Source organism: Balaenoptera acutorostrata, chromosome 10 (assembly GCF_949987535.1).
Source record: "Balaenoptera acutorostrata chromosome 10, mBalAcu1.1, whole genome shotgun sequence".
Classification (NCBI taxonomy): Eukaryota; Metazoa; Chordata; class Mammalia; order Artiodactyla; family Balaenopteridae; genus Balaenoptera; species Balaenoptera acutorostrata.
This window is the reverse complement of record NC_080073.1, coordinates 100,383,308-100,401,894: the sequence shown is the minus strand read 5'-3', so window position 1 is coordinate 100,401,894 and position 18,587 is coordinate 100,383,308. Positions and strand designations below refer to the sequence as shown.

Genomic DNA, 18,587 nt, shown 5'->3' with positions numbered 1-18,587 from the left:
TATATAAATATAGTGTGTGTACGTGTGTATGGAGATGTGAGTGTGAATTCTCAGTGACTACAAAAGACCATTTTAGAGATGTCTTGAATAGGTACTTATAAAATGGAAATGTCATGATGCCATCCAGGTTTTTTCCTTTGCTTATCCAACCATTATCAGTTGATTTATTTAATAAAACTGAGGACCAAGAAAGACTGGAAATACAGCCTCCAATAGAATGCTCTCGTGCTGTGATTGTTGAAGTGATAAGTAATTTGCTTTTAATGCCAGCACATACCATTTAGCACCATATTTAACTGAAGGATGAAAATCACTCATTTGTCATCTACTTGCTTAACTGACACTTAGTGTAATCTATCTATTGTCCCTGAGCTTAGGACAAGGAAAATTGAATAGATCTCATTTTTAAACTTACAGCAAGCATTTAAATGTTTAATTCCTTCTTATTTATATTTTTATTCCTTAAAATTTAATTTCAAATGGATAATCTATTTGGGCAATAAGAGTACAGTAGGTACTAGCAAAAATGATCTATTAAAAGTATTTTTTTTACTGTTTTCAATTATAACCATAGTTTGTATTGTGTATTATCTCTATGTGAGGAAAAATATCAATGTGAATGACACAAGTCAGTGAGAAACTACAATACTAGAAAAGAAGTTATCAATGAAATAATCAAAAAAAAATGCATGAGTTTATAGACAAAGGAAAGTTTACTAGTAGATTCTTGAAAAATAATTATTAGTATTGTAATTATCCTCAATATACTGAGAAAAAATGATAACTGAATTTACAGAGATATATAGTCCCCTAGAAACCTATCTTGAATTTTGAAATAATACTTTGCACGGTATATAAATATGTGTACACTGCTAAGGGAATATTATACTGAAGACGTTCAAGTTAGAACTCTGTTCTTGCAGAGCATCTACGAACAAAGACCATCCTCATCCCTCCCTATCCATGGGATTATTGTTTGCAGTTCATAAAGGGCCACAGAAATGAGAGGAATTGATTATAAGAATAAAAAGTTCCTTTTTTCCTCTATTTTTCTATTAAGAAACTAACCCTACATGTACATCCAAAAAAAATCTAAATTAAATAATTTGTTTCAATGCCAATGCAAATGTGGTATTTACTTCAGAGATAAGATAGTACCCAAATCTTATTTCAACATTGGACTAAGTTACTGCACTGAGTCTGTGAACGTTAGAATGGGCCTTCTCAACAAGAAAGGACTCTTGAAAGAACATGTTAGTAAATCTCTATCCACCACACTACACACTACACACACACACACACACACACACACACACACACACACACAGAATATGTTAATGAAAGTGTTAGACTCATATGTTGAAGCTCAGTAAGATCAGTTCAATGGCAAGGAAAACAACTATAAAACAACTAGAGCAACAAAACATTCTGTAGACTTGATTTTAAAATACTGAACAACTCCTGCTTTGCAGTAATGTAGCAGGAGACTTTTTGGATTAGGAAATACACTGTGGCCATGGGCATCCTTTAGGGGCAAGAAAATATTGTTTTTCTTAATTATACCAATCCTTTCATTGGGACCACCAATCCCTAAAGGAAACACACAAAAAAAGAAAAGTCTCAATTGATTGCTGACCTCTGCATTGTTCATTCAATTCACTGTTGTACAACACATTAAATATAAAGTGAAGTGAAACTTGGCTTATCAGTTTATACTTTCATCCAATGAAAATTGACAGAACACTTACTAGTTCAAAGAACAGTATTGAGGACTGGGACAGGTACGACTAATTAAAGCAGACAGTGATCCCTGCCCTCGAAGAGCTTACATTTTAGTGAGAAAAGCATAAACAATAAAAGTGACAGGGGAATTCCCTGGCTGTCCAGTGGTTAGGACTCTGTGCTTCCACTGCAAGGAGTGTGAGCGAGTTCGATCCCTGGTGGGGGAAGGAAGATCCTTCATGCCGCGTGGTGCAGCCAAAAAAAAAAAAAGTGACAGACCTATAAAATCAATAGGTATTTTTATTAATTCAGTTAAGCAAATGATGGTTCAGTGAAAAACTTACCAGATCACTTGTTCAACTACATTTGCTTTATCAACTTGACCTAATAATCTAATGAAATACAGTCTAAGAGGCAGAAATCTACTTATATGTATACATTTATCCTTCTCAGTATATTTTGTATTGATACAGGTCTATCATAGAACTTACTTTACTGTATCCAGCCCCACTTTTTCAGGGGGAGGGATGGGCTTCTTATTTATACTATAAATGATAACACCTGGCCCTAATCCCTTCCGCCACCTCTCCTTCACACCATCTTCCCAACAGAAAATGTTTATTGGGCCCCTGCATAGGGCCAAGAATCGTTCTAAGCTCTGTTAATAGGAAGATACATTTGAAAAATTCTCCACACAGGTAATTCATGCTCCAACGGGGAAGGCAAAGCATGTAGTTAGAATAGAAAGCTATTCGGTGAAAGTGGAGGTGAGTACCTGATGACCAGAGCTATGAGTAATTATGCTTGCAAGTGTGGAGGTGAGGAAGGCAAGAAGTCATTGACACTGACAGTCACATATCATTTTGAAGGAAGAGTCTATAGTTTCCTGAGGTATGCAGGTGCAATAATTTAAGCCATTAAAACATATTTAGAATGTTCACTAGTTCCTGTGAAGTTGAGATCTTTTGTCAGAGATGTTAATATATGTTGATCTGCCTTCAATAAGAGCTATAGAGGATGAAAAATATAGACAGTATATGCATATGCTAATTTCTGCCAATAGAGGGAACATCTAGTGTAACTCAATGTAAATGTCTTATGTAAAACTGAAGATATCCTTATAGTTAGACAATAATTAAAGATGAGGATTGAAAAATCACCAGGATGGGATGTGTTTATGTTTCCCAGTTATAGGTATCAAATTTGACGTCTCTAATAAACACTGCTTTTTGTTTGAGAGAGGTGACAAAACACCTGCTCACCCTTACTTACAAACGCAGAGGAAGATCAGAGGGCCTAGATATCCTCTGTATTTATTGCTCTATAATGAGGACAAACGATTCTTAAAGATGCAGGATTTTTTTATAACCCATCAACCCTCTGACAGTTCATTGTCCGCTTGTGATCCTAAGTCCTATTCCAAACTTTCAGTCGAAAAAAGGAAAGCAAGGGAGTAAAGACAAAAAGGAATAATCTATGTTAATATAAATGTTTCAGACATTAAAAAAAAAAAAAAAAAAAGGAATAATCTAAAGAACTGGCAAGGGGGCTTTGCTACTTTGGTCCTTTTAGAAAGAGCTGAGGTGGATGAGAGGAGCCCAAATCTGAGCCAGCCAGTTTGGGGCTGTTTGTTGATATCTTAGAATACAAAGTATTTGTGCTGTAAAACAACTAATTTAAGTGACTTGATTTTTTTTATTGTTATGTAATTTTTCCATTTTTTTTTCCTTGAAATTTCTTCTAGAAATAAATGTGAAATTTTATGCTAAGTGAAGGGGAAAGGGGATTTATTTAGGCTTGGTTATATCATCTTCTAGCCATTCCCCTTATTCCCTCCAAAGGAAAGAGTACTGCTGTAGGAGAGTGTGAAAAATGATATTCTATTTCTCTTCATACTCCACAGGAGCCAAGTAGCTCTTTCTAAGCTAATGAAGATGAACAGGAGTCTATGTTCTCTGAAAACATATTTGGGACAATCATGACGTCCAGCTGTTGTTTCCAATACTGGTTATTGACTTCTGGTAAAGTACATATTATAAGGCCGTAGATTGAAAAGGAAGTTGAACTTAGTCTTCTCACCATGACTTGTGCACCACTGTGGACCTTTAAGAAAGCAAGAAGGAAGAAGCACTTCTAAGTTGAGGCACTCAGGTACAGCAATGAGTAAAATATTTAATCAGGGGAAAATACCTTTTTATTTTAATGGATTCTTTTCAATCCTCTTGATTTAATATCTAAGGAGTCTTCCAGTGTACTGTCCATTTCACTCAGATGCTCCTGAATAGCCGTGACCACTTCACCGGGGATAAACTTTAAGCCACTGATATCACCAAACACCTGAAAAGTGGCGACAAAATGGCACATGTTAACTTACCACACTTCAAAGAAATATTTAGGCAGAATGAACAAAACCTGTGCTTTTTCCCAATTTTTCCCCTGAAAAAAAATTACAGCTTCGAAATGCCCTGAAATGCCATTATAGTTAACCTAATTCCACATTTTAACAGGAGTTTTCAATTTAGGTTTTATGGTTTGGTTCCATTTCTTTCTTCTTCTTTTTTTTGTTTTTTAACATCTTTATTGGAGTATAATTGCTTTACAATGGTGTGTTAGTTTCTGCTGTATAACAAAGTGAATCAGCTATACGTGTACATGTATCTCCCATTTCTTTCTAACTTTAACAATAATTTAATAATACACCAAAAAATATAAATAAGCATTTGTATAATATTTAGTAATACAGAACACAGGGTCAAAATTAGCCATTTAAACACATGTGAAAAGTGAATTATCCTAACCTTACAGAAACCAAAATAGGTCAAAACAAAATACAAGACTGGGATTTTCTTTTTTGCATTTAGTAACTTTTGTGTGATGAAATGGATAGAAAACAAAAGTATCAGGGGAAAACACAGGACAGCATTCCTTTTAGAAGGAACTCATTGTCCCAAGAGAAGCTTTCTGTATATATAAGACTAATCATCTTTGAGCACAGCTAGCAACCATATCAACATCCTGTTTCACTCATCACACAAAGTTTGGGTTTGTTTTGGACTGTTTAAAAGAATCATCAATTTCACTGACTTCATCTGGCTCTCCTACCTCTTGAAGGTATGTAACATTTCCAAGAATTCTGCGGAAGGACTGTTTTCCCCAGAACTTATGGTCTCCAACTGAAGGCCACCCCAATGAGAAAGGCAGGGACCCACATCTACGTCTACACTGGCAAACTGAATGCATTTCTCTGGATAAGAAAGAGGACATCTACTGTAATTCCTACTTATGTGGGTTAATAAAAAACTTTTTGTGATTAAGCAGAAATAGATATTTGACATATACAACTAAATAATGTTGAGAAAAATAGCTATCTTTGGACACCTTGATTTCTCCTTTTGTTGAATCTTTCTTGTCAGGTTTTCTTACAGTCCACTCCACCCACTGTTATCTAAAATCGTGTCGTACTTTTCCATTATTGCTTCCCTGTCATTCTTCTTCTTCTTTTATTTTTATTTTTATTAGAGCTTTTTTTTTTTTTTTGGCTGTGCTGTGAAACTTGCAGGATCTTAGTTCTCCGACCAGGGATGGAACCCAGGCCCTGGCAGTAAGAGAGCCGAATCCTAACCACTGGACCGCCAGGGAATTCTCTCCTGGTCATTGTTCTTAAACATCTCTCTTTTTTTTTTTAATTTCATGATATACCTTTCTTTGCTTTTCTTAGTATATGATCTTTTTAAAACCTAAGTTTATTGAGAAACATTCTATACCACAACAGCAGTTATTCAGTCTTCTTTCTTATCAAGACTATCTAAAAGTGTAACTCAGAGTTGCAGTTCTAGAGCTTTGTCCATGCCTCTGGTGATACCCTACCATTTAGAGCCTCACGTGCTGGAGCATGCCAACTGTTCTTGAAATTTCTGAAATGCACCTTCCTCACATCAAGTGGGGTGGCATTCAGCCTTCACCAGAACTAAGAATTCCAGAATGACAAAAAGTCACTTTCTCCTAAGTGTCCTGCCATTCGCAATCTTTCTTTGTTATTGAGAATTTGGATCAGAATAACAACTTCAATCACCACTTTATCCTCTAGGAAATGGATTATTGGGATGTTTCCTTACTCAGTAGTATGTCTTTATTAACAGGAATTCCTTAAAATGTCTGTATGGTGTGAGCAAGAAGGGACATGAGAGCAGGAGTGGTTTGATTTGCTCAGGATTCTAGGAACTTCCCCAGTTAGCATCTGGACTAATTACCTGGCAGCATTTCTTTACCCTGATGCACAGGGCTATGGACTAACAGCATGTAGCCTTCTGGGATGTTCTGGTTTTTAAAAATCGCTCCTAAATTTTAAACTATTCCCCTTGTCCCCGTCACAGCTGCCACCATAATGTATCAAAAATGTACTTGTATAAAATGATCTGTACATCTATGTGAATATACATCAAATTAACAAATATACTTCAGCTTGAAAGGTTTGGGAAAGAGGGAATAAAAATATAACTAGCCTTAATCATAATCGCTAATGAAACTTACTTGTCACTTCTTAGTTAATTGTTGTGCAAGACGGTTCACTTTCCAATTACTCTATCTGTTTAGAGTCACATATTTCAAGTGATTTGTGCTAGAAGAATAAGCTCACAATATTATAATCATACTTATTTTATGAGTTTCACTGATTACTGGGAATAAGCGTTGCTAGAAAGTAAATATTGCAAACAACTGAAATCTCACAGCAAGCCTGTATTTAAATGTGCCGTGCTTTGAAAATAAAACACAACCTAGTCTTGCAGCATTTTTCAAAGGCAGAAAATGACAGTGAGCTCTGATATCCATGTGGCCTCATATTTCAAACCTAACACTGTCTCTTTAAGTTACAGAGAGCATAGTTTGTGTAGCTATAGCCAAAAAGATTATCAAAATGTTTGGCAAACTTCCCATTCACTGCAGTGGTGGCTTTCTGTTTGTCCTCCTTTTCTGGAGGGCAATTTGGAGATATATATTTATGTGTATAAGAAATATGCTCATAAATATCTATCCTTTTAAATCCTCAGATTCTTTGGCCTAGTAATTCCACTGTCAGAATCTAGCTTTAAGAAATAATAAGGAACATCAATGAAAATGGCCAAGAAAGAAACTCCAAAGTTTACCCATTCATAAAAGAAATTTTAAAAATGGTAAAAAAAATAAAGACCTCTCACAATCAACTTTTTTTGGGGAAAACTAGATCTGGCATGCTATGTGGATGAGGCAAAAGCCACTGTGAACTTGGTTAGCCACTCATGTCCCCACCAGCACAGTGTTACAGATGTATGGATGTGAACGAATAGAGTGCAAGCTTGGGACGTCTCTGTGGCATCGCCAGGCACTGTGACCGGCAAAGGGTTTCTGCAGAGACAGACAAGGGTCTTTCAGGCCGTGTGGATGTATGGAGCTGGTGGTGAACAGAAACACCCATGGCCATGGAGTCAACACATGTGAGCTCTTTCTGCCTTGTGCTTGAAGCAGGACTGGCCTTCTTTGGTATAAAGAAGTCCCTGGATTTCTTAGAAATTGTGTTAAAACAGGCCTTAAGAAAGAGATAGCTAGTTGACTGCTAATAAGGGTAGATATACCCTCAAGTGTCTATTTAGAAAACTGGAGTTGACTTTATTTGCAATCTATCGGGTAGAATGGGTCATACACAGCTCCCCAAAACACACATTGATAAGGTTTTTTTTTTTTCTTCTTACAGAATGTTTTCTCCCTCTAAGTTCATAATTACCTATTTTTTCGTTTCTTTATTTTTAAAGTATATCTTTATTTCTAATACTTCCCAAGCTAACAGATTATTTTTATTATTTTTTTACATCTTTATTGGAGTATAATTGCTTTACAATGGTGTGTTAGTTTCTGCTTTATAACAAAGTGAATCAGTTATACATATACATATGTCCCCAAATCTCTTCCCTCTTGCGTCTCCCTCCCTCCCACCCTCACTATCCCACCCCCATTGATAAGGTTTTAGTGAGAGGCCATTATAAAGATGGTAAGGAGGCTGAGGAGGAGGAATAGTAAAACAGATACAACATTCGGACAGATTTTGTTTTAATTTGCCAACTTAACACAGGACTCGTGTATGCATAGCACTAATTCACTGACAGCAATATTTGGAGGCCTAGTTAAACTCATTATGGCTCCATAGCGAAATAAATTTTTTCTTCAACAGAATTCAGATCTCTGTACCTGAACTACAGGAATCCAAACTAGGGGTAAAAAGTCTTAAAATTAGATTACAATTGTAGATTTCAAAAAATATATATATAACTAGAAATAATATGACAGAGTAAATAATAGGTTGAATCAGCATTATTTTAGAGAAAGGAAGTTTTGCATTTTGAAAAAGTAGAGCATGGATGTTAATTTCCTGAAACAGTTAAATAAGGGCTGACATTTGGATGAATTCTCTGGGATTTAGTGATGATGGCGTGTTGGCAGTGGTGGCCATGTTGATCACCACTGCTGTGAAAATAATAAGCCAAAGTACGCAGTCCTTTCATTTTTGTAAAAGTATACTTTACTTGGTTGTAAAATAAAGAATATTCAATGTTCTTAAGATTAAATATCTGAATATTGCTTCTGAAGGAGCAGCTGTCACCTTAAATCTAAAGTCTAGTTTGTTTACTGGCTGCATTTTATATCCTTTTGAAAATGACACAAAATGGCAATAAAATCATCGTAAGTATTCTACAGGGGAATATAAACGCCCTTTGGTTACAATGCATGTATCTTTATACATAATTCCAGTTTATTTTCCCTGGAATTATGTTAAATATGTAAAAAGCCGTTTCTCATAAAGGTAAAAATGCTAGATGTTTCTGAGTTGTAATTTAGCATTAGTGTCAAGATTGTTTCAGAAAATAAGCTAGTGGTACTCTTTCATGCCTTTTAAGTGTCACTCGGCATACTATATGTGATTTTGCACATAAAATCAACTTATATGCTTTTATGTCAATGTTTTATTAAATGTAAATGTGATTAAAATAATTTATAGGATACAAATACGTAAAAATAATTGACACTAAGCAACTGGTTTTTACATTGTTTAATCATATTATTATTAAATAATTATTTCAGGTCATTATAGAAGAACTTGTTCCATAAACTGAAAAGGAAAAAACTACTTCTGTATCTATGGATTCTTAGAAGAAATCAATTCATTTGTAGATAGTTCTTAATATTGACACAATTACAAAATGCACCAAAATATTTTCATGATATTTCTGTATATAAATAGAAGGAAAAACCATTATGTTTAGGGTTTTGTGGCTTATTTTGCTTTGTTCATGAGTGAATTATCTTTGACTTTTTAAGAAATCAGTGTTAGGCAGCCTTGTCAAATGGAATCAAGATAAAAATCACTGATGAGTAGTATCATGGCATATTCTGAAATGCTCAAGCACTGACTGTTGGATGCATGGATTTAAAATATATTTCAAATAAAAGGTACAAACTTCCAGTTATAAGATAAATAAATATTAGAGATAAAATGTAGAGCATGGTAACTATAGTAAACACTGCTGTGTGACATATAAGAAAGTTGTTAAGAGAGTCGATCCTAAGAGCTCTCATCACAAAGAGAATTTTGTTATTTTCATTTTATTGTATCTATATGAGATGATGAACATTGAACCTATTACGTTAATCATTTCACTATACATGTAAATCAAACCACAATGTTTTTATACCTTAAGTTTATGCAGTGATGTATGTCAATCATTCCTTAAAAAAACCGGGAAAAAATAGATGTATTTATAATGCAAAAAACTCAAAAATTTTCCAAGTTTATAGTAACTTAAGATTAAGGAATAAAAAGAAGCATAAAAATATTTTTCACATTTAGAGGGTCACCTTTCAAGTTATGGTTTCCAAATTCCAATTCAATAAGAAAAAAATATACAGAAGTAAAAGTGAACATATTTTTACTCAACATAAAACATTCATTATTTATTGACTGCAATAAAGATTTAATTTTTCACCTCTATAATTTTTATATTAGATATTTAACCATATGTTTCAGTTAGTATGTCAAGGCTTATTTTTTAAACTGCTTCTTTATACTTAATATACCTTTTAAAACATTTCCTATGACTTAGAATCCCAAGAACTTTTTCTTCTCCAATATAGCCTATGAATATGTATTATTTCTGATAGACATATAAATGCAATAATAGATTTAATATTATGTAATAATATTTAATAAATATTATTTATTAATAAATAATAATTTCTACAACTTTCATAAGTTCAATTATTTGGAGAGTCAAAGGAAATCTAAGATGCTGAAAATAATTATTCTATAATAATTTCTACAACTTTCATAAGTTCAATTATTTGGAGAGTCAAAGGAAATCTAAGATGCTGAAAATTATTTTATGAGTAAATATTTTCAAAAATATGTATGTGATTATTCTTTTTCTTACATATGCAAATAAAAAATATGGTCTATAAAAACAGGAACTACCAATGAATAATTGTCTCAAATTACGAGTACAAATGAAGTATGGAGAAATTTAATATTTACAAGATTGAACAAGAGAAGTTATTTTAGAAAAGACCTGCAGTAACTCTAAAATGTTTTTTAAAATCACATCTTAATACGTAATAAGTACAATCAAAGTAGTTCTTCATGATTTTCTAAAGAAACCAAACATAGTTTTACTAAAATTAATTTAGTCACTAACAGTTGTTTTTTGACCCATGAAAATAGGTCAAATAATAAAATAGCTTTTTAGAAGTAAATAGCACATTTTCTGAAAATGTGTCTGAAATCTGTTGTGTTTATTTTAAAATTATAGTGTGCTAATTTTTTTAAAAACTGTGCTATTTTCCTCTTACAGGTTACCAGTTATATATATAAATAATAAAGTAAGCCTGCCGTGAGAACCATCTAGCTTAGTTTTGTGAAAAGCAAACCATGTCATAGCAAGTCACACTGACCTAATTATTATAGACAAATAAAATCACTTATTTTGACACATACATATGGGAATAATAATTTTGTCAAGTAATTTTAAAATAGAGATAAATCCCTGTATATACTTAATATATATTTAAATGATTAGTAAATGTGTCTATTTTAAGACTTTTCATGGTAGTATGATAGGAGAATGTCTTATAAGTGCCATTATATTCTAATATTAGCCTGAAAATTGAATTCTTCTTTGCTTTTGTGTTCTGTTTTTTTATAATATGTTGTTTAAAATGGGGTCTATGTTTTAGATAGATGACTGTAGAGGGACAACAGAATGATGTCCCTCTACAGTTTACTGCAACAGTCAATCATTCTTAGGGAAAAGAGGTGGCAAAATAATATCAGGAACTTATTTTTTAAAAATCAATAGAAGTGGCAGCTGTTAAGTTTGAATTTGAAAACCAAAAATAAAAGACAATCCTGTCCTTGACATTCTTAGCAATATTTTATGCAAAGCCATAAGTACTGCTATTACTACTTCATATTAATGTATATTTTCAATAGTGTCATGTAAGCAATCGTGCCCCAAATGTGCCCCAAAGATTTACTGCACCTTCTCATGCAGGTGTTGTGCACAAAATATAAAGTTTCCTAAACTTGGGAAATGAAAACGGGACTTTCTTCTATTTGCAAAAATAAGTTAATTTTAATATTTTCTTTAGGCCTGCGTAAAACTACGCACCATGAGAAACACAGGGATGGCTTTGCCCCTTCCCATGAACAATGACTTTCAACAAATGGAAAAACTGGATGGAGGAATTCCCAACAATTTACATGTTTAATGAATAATTTCTGTAGACCCAGAGTTTTCAGTATTTTCCTATTGATTTCCCTTCCACATTTTTGTGTATTTCTCTCTCTCACACACACACACACAGCAAATTAGTCATTGTAGCAGATGGATATGGGAATTTCCAATAACAATAAATAGTCTTTTCTGGAAGATATTACAATAGAAGAGTTAAAACTGAAAACTCTCAGTTATTTGTATTCTGTTTTGCCACGCAAGTCATTGATTCAAGGACAGAATACGATTCTTCCCTCCATTTACTCAAAGCTTCATGCAGGCTTGCAAGATAAAGCTTCCTCTGCTGCCTTCTCGCGGAGGGTCAAACAAGTGAGGGTCAGCCCCTCTGCACCTGCTCTTCCCACCGGTGGTCACTCAGCTCCATGAGTGGGAGAAGAATCCGGAGTTGAATCAAACCCATCTCATCATAAATTGTGGTTCCGTGTTTCGTTTTCACCTTTCTCCTCCTGCTGCGTTTTCTATCAGCAGAGCACTTAATAAAACCACTAATTGGTTAATCTGTTATTTAGGCAAGTATTAATATTCTCATTTTGCAGACAAGGAATCAGCCCTCCTGCTGTGTATCCCCTGGCCCTGGGTAAGGAGCTCCTCAGATGGGAGATTCAAAGTAGGTGAGCCCGTCCTCCTGAGGCTGAGAGATTCGCCGGAAGCCGCTCGGCAGGGCCTCACAGAGCCCCTGTTAGATCGCTGAGCTCCTGACTCCCACTCCTCTGCTCAGACCACCAGGCGACACCGCCTCTAATGACAAAGAAACCCTTTTCCCATTCCGCCCCCAACGAATGCTCCAAGGGCTTTCTTAATTGCGATGGATACCCTGGGATCGGGAAGCTTATTTGTGACTTGATGAGTCTGCACCAGTCTTGCCTGGGTTTCTAGGTTTTGTGGCACTAAAAACTTTAGAATAACTTTGTACTTACAAAAAAAAAAACAAAACCTCAAGCTACGGAACGGAGACAAAGCATTATAGGTACGCACTACTGTATATAAAATAGATAACTAACAAAGACCTACTACTGCACAGCACAGGGGAACTCTACTCGATATTTTGTAATAACCTATATGGGAAAAGAATAGATATGTGTATGTATATATATATAACTGAATCACTGCTGTACATGAAATTAACACGATATACTGTAAATCAACTATACTTCAATATAAAGTTAATTCATGAATTAATTTAAAAAGTATTCCTCTGCGGAGAGTCCATGGCATTGCCCAGCCTCAGAGGGGTTGACAAAAAGATAATTCAAGAGAGGCCCTCACCTCCTGACAGACCAATGACCAGCTCGGACAAGCGTGGAGGGGATTTTATTTTTTAAGTTAAATATGTAGAACACTGTAAGATCTGTGTCATCTTGGTCACGGGCCCAGATGAAAAAAAGTGGTGAACATAAATCCATAGGAAAGATAGTTTGTAATATAACTTCTATTTCAACCTGATGGAATCTGACCTTTTCAGTGCAGAAATCATACTGTTCCAAAAACCATGGCTTTTCACAAAAAAATGAAAAACTTGAAGATAACGTGCTTCGAAACTCAAATTGCTAAGGTTTTCTTGAGGAAAAAAAAAAGAAAGAAAAGGTTAACACGTGAGCTATCTTTCATATCAGAATTGGGGGAGACTTAGAAATCACTGTCGTTGCAAGCCGGAGCTGTGTTAGATGCAGAAGGAGCTCAGAACACTAGGTACTCTGTTTTACAACCACCATAAAACCTCTGAGAATAGAGTTCAGGTTATAAAGGTGAAGCAGAATTTCACCCATTTTTGTTTCATGTTTATTGCCAGATCTAATTTGTAAATATTAAATTAGGTCTAGAGGCAGCTACCTGTTTCTTCCCCTATCAGAATAGCCCATCAGAATACAGCATGGATCTTACAGGTATCTCTAGACGGATCTGAGTCATTTCCTTAGCATAGGTGCCCTCAATTCGCATAATATAGGTGTTAGTGGAAAAGGTCTCATGGCGCATAATTACCCATCAAGTAGCATAATTTGGCATCCAGAAATTCAATGCAACTTAATAGATTTCCTTGAGCAACAGCTTTGTGCCTAGTACAGAGATAAGGACTTCAAAGGTAGGAGTTAACTCTAATCCAAGTAGGTGACTACTTAGAAACTACAATTTTCAAAGTTGAATAGATGTTTCTTCAGTCCGGAAAGTATAATCTATCTAGGTGCTGTTGTTGGAAATTTCTTTACCATGCATACATCTTTGGGAAAGATAATACATGAATTTCACTTCTCACTGAAGCTGCAAAAGATCAGTCTCAAATCCATTCCAATTTCAGGTTTTATAGCTCAGACAGCCAGTGATAGATGAGACTGTGCCCGTTAGGGGTCAGGAGAGATATAAAAGAAAGTAGGAAGATTGTTGAATAGGCTGAAAGAAAACCTGCCTAGTCTTCAATATGCTCTGGGACTGGTATGATTTGACGGTTCCTGTCCTCTGGGACACACAGTTTAATACTGGAAACAAGTTTAGAAAGGCTAATGAATAAAATCTAGTACTCCTAAAAAAGTGTCAGAGAAGGTGCAAAGAGGCTAGGTCCCTTCAAAATGGATTTCATAGAGGACAAAGCAGGTAACATAAAGCACAAAGAAATAAGTGGGTAGGCTTTAGACTCGGACTGCAGAGGGAGTGAGACCCTGTGCCTTTGCTGAGATCTGAAAAAAGGGGGAACGCTGGTTTAGTATTTGTTAGTATCTCTGTTGGGAACAGGCTTAGAGGGGTCCAGACACACTTCCACCGTCATATAATCCAACAGTGTGGAAAACACAGGCAACCAAAACCAGATGGGTCAATAACACCTCCTGCCCCACCTCTCAATCCTTCTAGAACCTACCTTATTTTATTTTTAGCATAATGTCACTACGTTTGAAAAAAAAGTTGAATGAATTTAATTGTGCATGATCCACAATACTTTGAACTGTTTATTGTGCCCTTTTTAAAAAGAACTAAAATACGTTGTCAATGTTATCTCATTCATCTGTCCCAAATACCTGTGAGGCAGGTAGTATAAGTATTTATAACCCAGTTGTACAGATAAGGATATAGGCAGAGGAGTGGGAAATGACTAAACCAAGGTCCTAGCGCACGTGCAGTAGTGAGTGAATTAAAGCCCTGATGATTGCTTTGCTTATGAGAACAGGTCACCTTGAACCTCAGCTTCCCAGTCGGACCCAAGGACTACAAGCTGCAAGATGTTTTGCAGCAGAAGGGCAGATATCCCTGGCATCCTGGCTTCTCCAGTTTGTTCAGCTCATGGTGTGCATACGTATTTAAGCACACGCTTATGTAAATTTAAAAAAAATTAAGTCGTGGCAGTTTTGTCCCACAAAGAGGTTTCTAAAGCAAATGTTGCCAAAGTCTGAAAAAGATCATACACAGAAGTGCCAATACCAGCCCGTGACCCAAGCCCACAAAGAATTACGTGGGATATAGTCCTCATCCACCTACCTGCTGCTTTGCTACAATATACACAATCCCCTCATATCAGGGAAAAGGGAGGTGAAATGATGGGGACCCTTGTCTAGCACATCTCTGCTTCTCTGAGTAGAGAGCCCACGAGAATCACTCAAGTACCAAACTCCGTCATGGGCTGGTTTTGTAGAAAGGGGAAACACCCTATCTGCAAGGCGGAGCTCTAAACAATTAAAAATTTCTTCAAGGTTATATTCAAAGGGACTTTTATGAAGACACACTTTCATCAACTTCATAACAGAAACAGCAATAGCTAAATTCCACAGAGAAAGTGTGATGCGAACAGAAAGATTCTTACTCTGCAAATTCTTAACAACGTAGTATTGTGCCACTGCAAAATGAGTTTCATGCCACCAAGACCAGGGAATTGAATGTGATACATATCTGAATTCTCCTTCTCCTCCATCCTTCATTCCCACCAAATAAAGGGAAATAACACTCTTTCTGACTTCATTATTCAACAGCACTTCTGAGGCTAATGGGAGCCTCAGGTTTCAACATGCCCTGAAGTTTGGATTCTGAGACTTTGAGGCAATGTAAGAGATTTTTTTTTAACAAACTCAGCTCACCTAAAGACTTTGACATTTTAGGAGGAAACATGACTTTAGGATCTTTGCCAAATACTACTCTAAAAAGTTTTTAAAGATTTAGGGAATGGAGGCTTTCCTTTATTTTTTAAGATTTACCTCATGGAAAAAATATGAAATTACACCATCTCATTCATTTTGTGTGAGATCATTTCAGCAAAGAGCTGTGTACTTTCCTGTGGCATCGAAGTATCTATGGACTCAGATATTTCTTCTTCATCAATCTGCTGATGTTTCCAAATATTGACTGAGTCAAAGTTATTGCAGGCAGAATCCTGAATTATTTCACGTGGTTTTTTTCCTGCCTTTCTTCCAATAGCTCAGAAACATTTTCTTTTCTTACGCGGTACTTTTGTTTCTTTAGGAAAACACTAAAATACATCTTCACGTCCTCTATGGTGCTAGAAGCATCAGTTATGATATGTTTGCAAAGTAGTTTTGAAGCCTTTGAAATCAAGTATAAACACACTCACATTCACGCACTACGACATACACAGCATTTGCATTAAAATATTTTCATATATACTCACCTCAACAATGACACCACTAGGGAGCCTCAGAAAATGGCGGTACAGCTCTTGGAACCCACTGGGATAAACAGTGTACACAGCTATATGAGAAGTAACATCTCCTGGACCAAGTGCAGACACAGAAGTTTCATTTTGCTGTTGGAGGTCACAGCTGGAGATGCCGGACTGGACGCCATGGCTTTTCCAGATATAATCATACACTGCCACCTAGTGAGACACAGAGGCCCCCCACCCCACCCCCCAGCCCCAGAAAAGATGAGAAAAAAATTAATTAACTTCTGGCAAGAGCATAACCAATTTTAAATGATTCTACAATAAATCTGAAAGTCTCTGCCATCTGCAGTGCCTGTACTCCATTCCATGCATATTTTTATGACATATATCTAAATAGTGAAGGAAGACAAATCCCCGGTGTGTGCTCCGTAAAGTTAATTCTACACAGATGAAGCTGTAATTGGCTCCCATATTAACCCAGAGTAGGAAGATCAAGCAGGCTGCGGCAATGACAGTGTTGATTAAAAAAAAAATGCTTACGAATGGTTTTATGAATGAGTGTTTGTGCTTTCCCATCCAAAATAGATCTTTGCTCTTTTTTGCTTCTTCGTAGTGTGCTAAGTGCTAAGTCTCTGGCAACACCAAAACAGGGGGCAAGATAAATTAAAGATACATTTTACCGAAGTGCACAGGGCAGGATTTTTGCGTACTTTATGTGTTTACCTACTATTTTTTCTTTGTGACAATTCCACTGTTTAATACAACACACCTTGTGGGGACTTCAGTAACATTAATTGAAATATGAATGAGTTCAAAAAACACTGTTCTATTGCTTGTCTAAAATATTGGCAATGAAAGATTAGATTATACCGCTGTAAAGATTTTTTTGAGGCTGATAAAACTTCTAGTCTCTAGATATCTTTGTTATCTTTTCCTGCAACTGCTGAGCTACAGAAATGCTTTCTAAAATGTTCAGTTTCCATATTCACATACTCCAGTCATTTAAGAGGTAAGTAAAGGAAAGTATTCAGTTGATTTCTTTCTTCACTGGCTCTTTCTGAGTCAGAAGGCATTTATCTATTGTGGCAGAAAGTCCATGTCAAACACATTCTCCAAAGTTAACTCCTTCTAGGATAATTTACAAGTACGTTGAATCCTCAATAATACGGAAAGTTTAAGTAATGTGATAGAAAGTTCTGGCCAATTATTATTTAATTCAAGTCTATAATTGACAATAAACTCTCAAGATTCTAGCTAGTGATTTTTTTTTCTTTGAAAATAAAAAGGTAAGATTAAAATCTGGATGAACAGGTAAAGAAGCGATAAATGTCTTGAAATAGCTTGAATGAGAGAAAAGATTAAAGTTGGATACAATTAAAAACAGGCATTTATCGAGGATCCGTTCTACGTTAGGTTTTGAGAAAATATAAACTTCGGGAACTAACAATCTACCAGGAATTCACAATAAGAGATTGGGAGCTTCCCTGGTGGCGCAGTGGTTGAGAATCTGCCTGCCAATGCAGGGGACACGGGTTCGAGCCCTGGTCTGGGAAGATCCCACATGCCGCGGAGCAACTGGGCCCGTGAGCCACAACTACTGAGCCTGCGCGTCTGGAGACTGTGCTCCACAACAAGAGAGGCCACGATAATGAGAGGCCCGCGCACCGCGATGAGGAGGGTCCCCCACTTGCCGCAACTAGAGAAAACCCTCGCACAGAAATGAAGACCCAACACAGCCAAAAATAAATAAATAAATTAAAAAAAAAAAAAAAAAAGAGATCGGCATACATTTAACTTAAAGCAAGTTTGATTGTGATGAGTGCACAGAAGCAACCTTACCGAGGAGGCGAGGCTTGATTTGGGTCTCAAAACCTTAGTGGGATTTCAATAGGTATGAAAAGGGCCATGGGTGTGTCCAGCACTGAGATGCAAAAGTGCATGGCAGGCTCAAGGGCCAATCCACGGTCCAGTGGATTTGACTGAAGGAGAGGTGTGAACACCAGGATGTGAGCCTAGAAACATCATTTGTACCGTGAAGATGCAGGATACTCTACTAAGGTATTGGTAATGTAATCCATAAAGGGGAGAAGTTATTGGAGGTTTCTGGGCAGAAGACAGGCTTGATTTGACTTGTATTTTAGAGTAATAGAGCTAAAGGCAGAATGCCAGGTAGACCAGAGGATGACAGATTGGAGACCATCTCACCAAAAGTAGATGATGAGACCCTGCATTTGGGCAGTGACAGTTGGACTGGAGACAGAGTCAATGATTTCTTTTTCTGAGATAGGATCATCAGAGTTTGGTTGCTAGCTAGATGTGAGCTTTGAGTGACAGAGACACCCCAAAGGTGACAACAGGTGCAAGACACCACTGCAGTGAGACCATAGCAAGCAGGCAGGACAGGTTTGAAGACAGCATTGACTCCATCTAAAGAAAGAACGTATTAAGCTATG

At 36.2% G+C, this 18,587-nt stretch overlaps 1 long non-coding RNA gene across 1 annotated transcript; it reads right to left on the bottom strand.

The window, feature by feature from the left end:
* Positions 1–1,749: 1,749 nt before the first annotated feature.
* LOC130709095 (uncharacterized) lies at positions 1,750–16,298 on the bottom strand. Its single transcript, XR_009009573.1, has 3 exons — positions 16,141–16,298; positions 3,913–4,059; positions 1,750–3,825 (listed from the first exon to the last, which is right to left on the bottom strand). It is a non-coding gene; the product is annotated as an uncharacterized LOC130709095 (long non-coding RNA).
* Positions 16,299–18,587: the final 2,289 nt, after the last annotated feature.